Raw genomic sequence first — 11,840 nt, 5'->3', positions numbered from 1 at the left:
TCAGTTCTACAATCACAAGAAATTGAATTCTGCCAATAGCCTGAGTGATCTTAGCTGAGGATCCTTCTCCAGTTGAGCCTCAGATGAGACTGAAGCTCTGGCTGATACCCCAACTGCCTTGTGAGACACCTCTGAGCGGAGGATCCAGCTTAACCAACCTAGACTCCTAATTCACAGAAACAGAGGTAACGAACGTGTGTCGCTTTAAGCCACTAATGTTGTGGTAATATCATTGCATAGCAATAAATAATGAAGAGCTCCTCAGTCTTTGTCTTTCTTGACCTTGAAATCTTTGAAGCATACAGGCCAGTTATTTTGTAGAATTTCTCAATCTAGGTGTGTTTTATGTAAATCCCTCAATCTCATCCTCATGATTAGATTCATGATTTTGGCAGTAATGACACAGAAGTAACATTGTGTCCTTCTCAGGATATTCTATTAAAAGGTGTACACTGTTGGTTTGTCCCAGTATAAGTGATAATAAATCGAATCACTTGGTTAGAGAGGCATCCACAAGGTCTCTTTGTTGTAAAGATACTATTTTCCCACAGTAAGTAATAAGAAACCTGTGAGGAGATACTTTCATTTTATTTTATTTTACTTATTTTTTATTTTTTATTGGAGTGTAATTGATTTACAATGTTGTATTAGTTTCTGCTGTACAGCAAAGTGAATCAGTTATACGTATACATATATCCACTCTTTTTAAGATTCTTTTCCCATATAGGTCATTACTGAGTATTAAGCAGAGTTCCCTGTGCTATACAGTAGGTCCTTATTAGTTATCTATTTTGTATATAGTAGTGTGTATATGTCAATCCCAATCTCCCAGTTTATCCCTTCCCGCCTTACCCCCGGTAACCATAAGTTTGTTTTATACATCTGTGACTCTATTTCTGTTTTGTAGATAAGTTCATTTGTACTGTTTTTTTTTAGATTCCACATATAAGTGATATCATATGATATTTGTCTTTCTCTAGAAGTCTGACTTACTTCACTCAGTATGACAATCTCTAGGTCCATCCATGTTGCTGCAAATGACATTATTTTGTTCTTTTTTGTGGCTGAGTTACATTCCATTGTATATATGTACCACATCTTTATCCACTCCTCTGTTGTTGGGCATTTAGGTTGCTTCCATGTCCTGGCTATTGTAAATAGTGCTGCAATGAACACTGGGGTGCATGTATATTTTCAAATTATGGTTTTCTCCAGATATATGCCCAGGAGTGGGATTGCTGGATCATATGGTAGCTCTGTTTTTAGTTTTTTTAGTAACCTCCATACTGTTCTCCATAATGGTTGTACAAATTTACATCCCCACCAACAGTGTAGGAGGGTTCCCTTTTCTCCACACCCTCTCCAGCATTTGTGTGTAGACTTTTTGATGATGGCCATTCTGACTGGTGTGAAGTGATACCTCATTGTCGTTTTGATTTGCATTTCTTTAATGATTAGTGACGTTGAGCATCTTTTTATGTGTTTGTTAGCCATCTGTATGTCTTCTTTGGAGAAATGTCTATTTAGGTCTTCCACCCATTTTTGGATTGGGTTGTTTGTTTTGTGATATTGAGCTGCATGAGCTGTTTGTATAATTTGGAGATCAATCCCTTGTCAGTCACTTCGTTTGCAAATATTTTCTCCCTGTCTGTGGGCTATCTTTTTGTTTTGTTTATGGTTTCCTTTGCTGTTCAAAAGCTTTTAATTAGGTCCCATTTGTTTATTTTTGTTTTCATTTTCATTAGTCTAGAAGGTGGATCAAAAACGATCTTGCTGCAATTTATGTCAAAGAGTGTTCTGCCTATGTTTTTCTCTAAGAGTTTTATAGTATCTGGTGTTATATTTAGATCTTTAATCCACTTTGAGTTTATTTTTGGGTATGGTGTTAGGGAGTGTCCTACTTTCATTCTTTTACATGTAGCTGTCCAGTATTCCCAGCACCACTTTTTGAAGTGACTGTCTTTTCTCCATTGTATATTCTTGCCTCCTTTGTCATAGATTAGGTGACCATGGGTGTGTGGGTTTATTGCTGGACTTTCTCTCCTGTTCCACTGATCTATATTTCTGTTTTTGTCCCAGTACCATACTATTTTGATTACTGTAGCTTTGTAGTATAGTCTGAAGTCAGGGAGTCTGATTCCTCCAGCTCCATTTTTCTTTCTCAAGATTGCTTTGGCTGTTTGGGGTTTTTTGTGTTTCCATACAAATTGTAAAAATTTTTGTTCTAATTCTGTGTAAAATGCTATTGGTAATTTGATAGGGATTGCATTGAATCTGTAGATTGCTCTGGGTAGTATAGTCATTTTGACAATATCGATTCTTATGTGAGGAGATACTTTAAGCTATGTAGATATCCCACCCATCATCACAGTCTCATTAATTAGTTTTAGCAACTATTAATAATTTTCTAATTACTTGTTTCCTTTTATATTTATTAGTTGGCATTCTACTGTAAGGAACATTCCTTTCTCTTCTATTTATTTGCTTATCTAGTTATTTATTTATATCAGTGTGGAATCACAGTTTCTTGTTTTAGTCAATGGTTTAAAATTTGCTGCTATCAGTATATATTTTGATATTCCAATTGCTTCAGACTTGTACATTTGAAGCCCCTTTCATATATGTCCTCTGTTCTGATATGTTGGTATCATTTCTAAGTCTTTCTTATTTTCTGTCAAAACAAGATTTTCCAGGCATATTTTGTACTTTCCCTGTCACAAACCTGGAATCTTTTCTCCAAAGACTCCTGGTGTCTTTTAAAGTGAAGAGTGGTATTTAGAAACCAAAATCTGGGACTAAGTGTACTCATTGTCACATGAATGTCATTGCTTCTAGTATCTCTCAGTGACAGTGGAATATATACTGAGATAAGTTTATTAAAATATGTGCAAGACATGTACACTAAAAACTGTAAGACATTGCTGGGAGAAATTTAAAAGATCAGAATAAATGGATAAATATACTATGTTAACAGATTCTAGGACTCAGTGTTATTAAGATGTCAATTATGAAGATGTCTTCTGCTTAGCATCTCACAAGGCTGCAATCAATTTATTGGCTGGGATCATGGTCTCATCTGAAGCTTGACTGGGGAAATATCTGCTTCTGCGCTCACTCCAATTGTTGGTGGCATTCAGTTCCTTGCCGTTATAAGAGTGAGGAATTCATTTTTCTTTCTGGATAGAGCTCCTTGTAGGCAGTCAGCTGGAGGCTGCCAACATCTCTTAAGAGCTGCCTGCATTTCCTTGTCATGTGGGATTTCCCCACATGACACATGCACACACACACACCCACACACATTTAATTTTTAACCTCCAATTCCATTTCAACACCACAATGTACCTTCTAGGCTTCCTGTTCAACAATGGGAAACCTAGATCCCATTATATGTGCAAATGTATTTACTCAATTTTTTCAAGCCTGGAACATATAGGTTTGCTGCAAGGAAACAGAGGATATTATGTGGTATTTGAAAAAAAAAAGGCAGGAAAGATGTCATGACTTTTATAATTCGTGTTCTCTTTTTTGGAAAAGGAATTTGATCATCTGTGGTTTTGTTTGTTTTTTCTAGTTGTTTGAATAAAACCTTTAGCAGTAGAGGTCAGTAAAAATCATGCAGAAGCTTGTAAGCCATGTTAGAGAGTTTGGATTTTATTCAATGGGAATACATTGGAGGGCTTTCTGTTAAGTCATTGTATGTTTGTTTGTTGTAAGTAGCATTCACATCATTTTCCAAGTTATTTCCTGGTAATGTTTATTATTTACTCATTCTTCAACTTATTCTAAAACAAGATTTGAGATGGTTAGAGCAATCCATACCAAAAAGTTAGAACATACATAAAATAATGGGGCAAATTGGAATAAAGAATAAATGGAGCTGGAGAACAAAAGGCCAGGGTGAGGCCAGTTCAAAATATGCTTAACTTAAAGTACTTTAAAGTCACAAGAGGTACTGTTTTATCTGAGTTTTCTAGAGTCTAGAACATTTTGAAATGACTCATCCCCCATCCCTTGAGATATACTCACTCAGGTTAACAGGCCTTCACAGTAACCCTCAACCCAACATCTACACCACACAGAAATGAGACTCATGATGTGATAGTCCACAGATTGTTTATCTTGCACAAACTTTTCGGAAGCCTTCCTGATTTCTGATAATTTAACCCTTTGAAGTTAGGAGAGAAAATGGACATTTGGATAATGCCTGTTTATTTAATCATGGTAGCCAGCCAAGGCAAGCAATTCAAGCCAAAAATCCACTCCATCTTTAGTAGGACGTAGAGTTTTAAATTATAATTGACCTCTTGAGAGGAGAAACGCATGGCTTTCCACAAGGAAAAACTGAGCACTTTTGTTCATGAGCACTGTAATCACTATCATAGTAACAAATTAGAAGAGAACTCTCATTTTAAACTCTGATACAATTTATTATACATTACTTCATTCTCTGCTCCCTTGCTTGGTTTTTAATGGTTTGTGGCTACTTGCATACAACAATGAAGTTTCAAAGAAACTGAAGTTACAAAAGGACAATTATTTAATGCAGGAAGTATAAACCATTGCATTGGGGGATTGGAAGACATTTTTTAAAGTTCTCATATTATCTGTGTAATGATGTGTTTCTATGTGGTGAGTAATGTCTTACATTCTTGCCAAGAATATTTTGAAAGGAGTTTGTAAAAAGTATGTCGGCTAAATCACTTTTGGTATATCACTGCTAATGGTGTCATTCGCACGTTGTGAAACACAGCTCCAGTTTAATTTTGCCAAAAAAATTAGGTCATGGCAAAATACCATACTAAAACTGCATGGAGATGGGGATGAGGATAAAGCAAAGGAAGACACCAATTCTTTTTTGTAAAGCATGATAGGGATTGGACAAAACAGGGTAGTAAGGCTGAGCCCTTTTAAACAGATACTTTTTTCGTGGTGTGTGTGTATTAATTCCAGTTCAGTATAAATGATGAATTAACTTAAAATTGGGCTAACTGGCTGCTCTGGTACCTGAGTAGTGCCCGTACTCTCAAGTTAACCTAATTGTACGGAGACGCCCTTGTTTTCTGACTTCATACACAAACCATCGTGATTATTGTATTTCAACCTACCTTTTTCTTTTTCCAGTCAGGAAAAGGGGCTTAATGCAAATTAAGCCTTTGATGAGAAGGCACTTAATTTATAATTATTATTGTTGTTATTATTAACATTAAATCACGGGAATGGTTTTGTTAGAAGTTACCCACCAGGACCTGCAAATCTATTGAGGTGACACACGCCCCAACTCTCCTTACCCAGGAGTGGTCCTTGGCTGGGGCGCTTTGAGCCACTGCGCTGGCAGAGCTCCGAGGAAGGTGCGTCCCCGCTCCTCCCAGACCCATGCGCTGGGCTGGTGGAAAGCGAGGCGGGACAGTCATTGTTCTCCCAGGCCTGAGGAAAAGTGCCCTGGCTACCACCACCTCTCATTTTCGGGCGAAAATAACCCCAGCTACCGCTCTCTGGGCTTGGGATGGTTCTCCACAGCGCGACCTTCCCTTTCCTAGAGTGGGACGCCCAGCGAACACACCCAGAGTCACCTTTGCGCGCTCCTCTGGAGCCGGCTCGGCACACAGCGCACCCCAGCGGCCGCCTTGGCTTCCTTCTAGTCCTGGCCATTAGGCTTCCGGAGAGCTCGCCAGTCGCCGCCGCGGCCGCCTCGGAATCTTGGGACTGGAGAGACTGCGAGAGCTAGTCTCAGCCAGACCCCAGGGAAAGCGCGGGGCTGCTGCACCCCGCCACACCTGGGAGCGGTGAGGACCGGGAGAGGCAGGGCACGGCAGGAGGGTGGCCCGGTGCCTGAGCAGCTTCGCCAAAAGCCGGCCGGACTGGAGCAGGGCGAACGGGGAGGGTCTCGAGGCAGAGTCCAGCTCCTCCAAGGGAGGGACCCCAGCTGGGGTGGAAAACCAGCACCAGCAAGCCGCAGAGACGCGCCGCGCCGATCATGGAGCGGAGCGGCCCCGGCTCCGCGCGGCCGCAGCAGCAGTGGGACCAGGACTCGGTCGAAGCGTGGCTGGACGATCACTGGGACTTTACCTTCTCTTACTTTGTTAGGAAAGGCACCAGGTAAGAAGAGGACCCACGGAAGACCCTGCCGGGGCCTGGAGCGTGACCTGGGGCTGATCTCTCTCCCCTATTGAATTTTCCCCTTCGTTAACCATTAAACCGTCTCCACTCTCAGGCCCTTTGCTTTTGAAGTAGGGCCATGATCCTGTTACGGTGTAGAGACCTCGACTTTAAGGCCAGTACAGTAGAAAAACCGTCGGATTCGATCCAACTTACTCACAAAGTTCAAATACAAAAATGAACGTGCCGACTTCCCCCCCCCCCCGCCATATACACACACACACACACACACACACACACACACACACACAGGCTGGCAGCCCTGGTATTCCCTGGGAGCAAGATTATTTTCATATATCTGCGCTCACAGGCCTTCCTCTAGCCCTTCTCTAGCCTCCTGGTTCCCCTAAATCTCCTTAGCGAAACCAAAACAGTTTTTAAGCCCCTTCCCTGCAGCTCCGGAAGCACCGTTTCCAACGCGTTCCCTGTGGCTCCGCTCCTCCCCCGTCTCTCTTCGCCCCGGCCCTGGCGGGGCGGGGAAGCCAGGGTAGGGGCGAGACCACGAAGAAGCCCAAAGGCAGCAACATGCCGGAACCTTCCCAAAGTGAGTGCTGTCGCCTTTTGCCCCCTTCCAGTCCCCTGGTTGTTCCGCGCTCTTCTTTTCCTTCGCTTTTGCGCGCAAGGCGGCGCCGCCGAACGGGCTCCGCGGAGGGGTTCGTGGCGTGCACACAAAGGGCGGTGGGGAGGCGCGGCGGTGAGCGGACCTCGGCGGGTGACAGGTCCCGCGGCCCGAGGCGACCCCAGAGGCCACCTCTTCCTGGTCCGGAGCCAAGCGCTGGGGCGCCTGCTGCGGAGGGCGGGGAGGAGGGAGCCTGTCCTTTGGGAGGCGGGGTCCTGTCCTTTGGGAGGCGGCTGCTTAGCGAGCAGTCGGGGCGCGCGTGGGAAACGCTCGCGGGAGACTTAGAGAGGAATTGAGGCTGAAGCCGAGGGGCTAGGAGGGTGGAACGGAGAGTGCGTGGCGGGCTGGTGCCCCGAAGCCGGAGGAGTTGGTGCGAAGCCGGGGCGCGGGCAAGGCTGCTGCGCTCGGACTCGGGCTGACTCCCAGACGCACCCCTTTGGAGAAGGGGCCCGAACCTCGCCGTCGCCGGCTCCCGGCAGCGGCCTTCGGGCAGCTGACGCTGGCCGCCTCGCCGGGAGGGAGACGCACGCGGGGCGGTGATGGTGAAAGGGCCGGCCGGGACTGGGTGCTGGGCTCCCACTCGCCGGCGCACCGCTGCGACTCGGCCGGGCGCTCCCAGCCAGGGGGCGGCGCAGCGCTGGGCGAACGGGCGGCCGCGGGCGGTGGCGCGACCGCGGGGGCGGTAGGGGAGCCGGCTTCGCGTTACCGGCCTCACCTGGGCACGTCGTCGCCCCCCGGCGCCTCCTGGAGTCCAGGGTCTGTCGAGGCCGCCTGATCTGCACCTCCAACTCACCACGTTTGCTATGTTGCCTTTTGGGGACAAAACAAGGTACTTCCTTCAGCATCTCCCCGTCTTTCCCACTTTCCCCGGGGGCGCGGTGGGGGCCGGGTGCTGGGGGGTGGCGCCCGGGTCACACCGGCGGGCGACGCTTCACTGAAAATAGACTCTATGAGATTTTTGTCTTCCTTTACTTTCCCGTGGATGTAATACTTTGAGGTCTTAGATGGGGCTCTTTTTAACTCTACGTCTTCTAACGAACGTTCAGAGTTGGTGTCGATTTGATCACTTTCGGAGGTTTTTAATAAGAGGCGGTGGCTTCGGCGCAAATCTTATCTCTTCTGTTTAATTACTCCGCTCTCCTTTTAAAATCCTGTTCGCCGCTTTCGCCTTCTATCAAAATCCTAAATCTGGAGCGACCAGAGGATAAACCCTGAATGGAAAGTGGTTTCTTTTCGAAGAGGACTTTTCTGCGAGTTTGGGGTGAGGCACTAAGACCATCTAGGTCTGGAATTATCGATTTCTGGGAGCCAACAGTTTTTAGAGGTCACCTTCTCGTAGGCCATCTGTCCCCGGTTTGCTTTCACCCTTGCACACTTCCACTCTTCCGCCCTTAATGAGCTATAGCGCATAGAATGGGGAATGGGCAGAACTGGGCTGATATTTTAAATGTGTAGGGGGATGTTCTTTAGAGATGTTCTTCAGGCAGATTATTAAGAAAGAACAAAATTACTTATTTTAAAATCAGCGTAAATGTCCTTTGTCTCCCCCCCCCTTTTAAAGACATAAACTTGGGATTGTTTGGCGGTAGGTTTTAACTCATACGTAAAAACACTTCACTTTGAGAGCCTGCCAGAACTTTGAGTTACTTTTTTTTGGAAAATAAATTGAATGAGTTAAGTTACATTTCTTTTCACATTACTTTTTTTCCCAAGTAGCATAGGATTAAAATCCCAGTTCTCAAAAGTACACTGCTTAGTGTAAAATTTAGACCTTCAGTTAGGGTTTTTATATTACAGTTGATGTTGACAAGAATCTGAACCCTTTCTGTGATATATATGTGTGTGTATACAATCTTGAGAGAAGAGTTTATGTTGAGTGTAAGCCGGAAAATGAAAGTGTAAGACATTCAAGAGTAGGGCAGGCCCTCAGTTTTAGGAGTTGCAAGGCGCTGAAAGTTGTCAGTGTGAAGAATATAGTCTAAGTCTTATGCGTAGCCAGAGGTTTTTCAAGAAACAGTATTCCAGTTTGGGCTTATATTTGATGGCATTAACTGGAAACTTAAAATAAGAATCAGAGATTGGGCACTAGTTGATTATAAAAAGGCCAACCTGCTGAACACGGTGTGATTCACATGGTTGTGGTCAAATCTTATTACAGACACCTTAACTTTACAGCTAAGTCGTTTGTTTGTTTGTTTGTTTGCTTTAACAAGAAGATCACATTACTTTGCTTTTTTCCCTTTTGTTACACAATGTAAAAAATGAATACTGTATGTGATTCAGGAAACCCATGCAACAGAATAGCTCTGTAGAGGCATTTGGCGAGTTTTAAGATTTTAAATAAATTTGAATTCACTGAGATTGGCCATCTGTGCCTGTAAACAGTCTCATTGATAGAACTGTTTCTACCTTATTTGATTTAATTGTTGTTTGACATTCATGCATGCTTCTCTATTCTCTCCCCAGACTGAATGGTCTGCACTCAATAGTAGTCACTGAATAGAAGGAAGGTTCTGGCACTAAATTCTCATTTAAACACCTGTGAATTTTGGTTGACCTTGAAAGCAATTATTGCTGCTGTATTACATTGTTTCCTATAATTATCTTCAAATACAGAGCTAAGCACCTCCTTAAAAGCTATAGCTTGCAGCACACAAATAGATGCTTTTCACCAATCAAAACCTGTTTAAGTGAATTTTGAGAGTGTCAGTTGAACGATTCGTAACATAATCTATAGGCATAAAAATTACTTGGAGACTAGTAACTAAAACCTATGGAAAACCTCCACCCTCGCTATCATAGAAAACTTTGCAGTCCTACGAGTTTGAGATGCTGCGTTCATTAAGGGCTTTAATGCTTGTGCATTCACAGATGAAGCCTTTCTGGTGCTAATGCCACTTTAACAGCTGTTGTTATTTTTGACAGCTTATTAGAATAACTTACCTTTCATTAGTTACTAATCAGCTCTGTGATTGTGCACGATGTTTTAGGTCATTTAGAATTGTGGGGGTAATATGATTGACTTTTTATTGCTTTGTTTTGTACTAGACAAAAGCTTGAGAATATTTGGCATATACTGGAAATAGGAGATACTAAGTGAGAACAACTTTTTATGACCACTTGGATCAAAGTCCAGAAACAGAAGTTTTACACTCGCATGTAGTTTTCTATGATAGACCTTTTATTTGACACTGCAAAGCTGTGGTGAATTAGTTGATGTTCCAGGTCCTGAGTTTGGGATTCTTTCTTTCTTTCTCTCTTTCTTTCTCTCTCTTTTCTTTCTTTCTTTTCTTTCTTTCTTTTCTTTCTTTTCTTTCTTTCTTTCTTTCTCTCTCTTTTCTTTCTTTCTTTTCTTTCTTTCTTTTCTTTCTTTCTTTTCTTTCTTTTCTTTCTTTTCTTTCTTTCTTTCTTTCTTTTCTTTCTTTTCTTTCTTTCTTTCTTTCTTTCTGTCTGTCTGTCTTTTCTTATTTTTTCTCATCTCTAAAAGCTGTAACTTTTTTTTGCAAGATATTATCAAAGTCAGATGATGCTTGGAAAAGAGTTCTTTCATACTTGAAAAGGCTTAAAAAAAAGTGCTTGGTATTTATTAGTTTGTCCCCCAAATATTTTTCAAACTAACAGTTTATTAAACCTGTAACTGTTGTGTTGAGTTAGATTTTTTTCTTTGTTCTCAGGGCTAATTGTAGGATAAAAACTCATCTTAGGATAAAAGCCTGTGGTAAGGACTGCAGGGCAATTAAATAAATCACTGAGTTGATTGATATTGGAGGGTTGAAAAATGACTAAGTTTTGAGTTTAGAATGCAGACTAGGTACTGACTTTGCAGGACTTCCTGTGAGATTACTTTAGCTGGACAGATGTAGATTCAGTTGACCAATGTTATAACTGATTGATGTGGCCTTGGAAATATCTGTTAAATCAGGTTCTCAGTAAAAAAAAAAAAAGTGCCTGTGAATTACAACATAAGAATAAAAATTGAAGAAAGTCTTTCCACTTGAGTCATTCATTTGATATTTAGTTCTGTAATCTTATTTACCAACTTGGTATTCTCATTTTATTTTGAATCATATTTTTTTTCATGGTGTGAGTGCTTTATTCATTTTCTCTAACTGGTAGGAATTTATACTTATTGCCAACTAAATATTTAAGGCAGGTAAAGAAAACTGAGTGTTAAGTTCGTAAGAGTCATTCTGATGAATATTCTAAAAAGCTTTAAAAAAGCCATATATATGGAGATATAGATATCCATGTGCCCCATTTGTAGTTTGTAGTGAACATGCTTTATGAAGTCTTAGGTGCCATTGTTAGCTTCTGTGTTCTTTGAGACCTTTCTCTTGATTCTGAATTGTAAAGTAAGATTAACATTTTGCAAATTGTCTTCTCTGAATAATTTTGTTATTATATTTTGTAATAATAAGTATACTGAGGTCATAAGAAGAGAAAAGCTCCTGATTTTTTTTTCTTTTTAACGTCTTTATTGGAGTATAATTGCTTTACAGTGGTGTGTTAGTTTCTGCTTTATAACAAAGTGAATCAGCTATACATATACAGATCCTGATTTTTTAAGCTGATGAAATAATTAAAACACACACACAGGATCTTTGAACTTTAGAGTTGGAGAAGATCATGTAGTTCAGTGTCTTTCAAATTTTTTTTTTTTTTTCCTCGGGCCTCTCACTGTTGTGACCTCTCCCATTGCGGAGCGCAGGCTCAGCGGCCATGGCTCACGGGCCCAGCCGCTGCGCGGCGTGTGGGATCTTTCCGGACCGGGGCACGAACCCGTGTCCCCTGCATCGGCAGGCGGACTCTCAACCACTGCGTCACCAGGGAAACCCAAGAAAGACATTCTTATTGATCCTCAGTATCTTAGTTAAAAAGCTTTTGGTCACAAGTGACAAAAACTCAACTTGAACTCGTACATAATTAACTCACATGATTGACGTTCCTGGAGATTGGTTTGGGTGTGAAATAATCTTGTCAATATTCTTTTTGTCTGTATGTCTATCTAGTCAATCTGTCTTCCTTCCTTCCTTCCTTCCTTCCTTCCTTCCTTCCTTCCTTCCTT

General features: G+C 42.2%; 1 protein-coding gene across 1 annotated transcript in view; it reads left to right on the top strand.

Moving 5' to 3' along the window:
• Positions 1-6,008: 6,008 nt before the first annotated feature.
• PDE5A (phosphodiesterase 5A) overlaps positions 6,009-11,840 on the top strand; it is a 137,798-nt gene continuing 131,966 nt past the window's right edge. The window contains exon 1 of the mRNA XM_029234643.1: positions 6,009-6,096. The gene's annotated coding sequence lies outside the window, so the exon portion shown is untranslated. The remainder of the gene's footprint in view (positions 6,097-11,840) is intronic.

This window comes from Monodon monoceros, unplaced genomic scaffold, assembly GCF_005190385.1.
Source record: "Monodon monoceros isolate NGI ecotype Baffin Bay Population unplaced genomic scaffold, NGI_Narwhal_1 Super_Scaffold_20, whole genome shotgun sequence".
Taxonomy (NCBI): domain Eukaryota; kingdom Metazoa; phylum Chordata; class Mammalia; order Artiodactyla; family Monodontidae; genus Monodon; species Monodon monoceros.
Note: the sequence above shows the minus strand (reverse complement) of the source record. Positions and strands in the feature narration are given on the sequence as shown.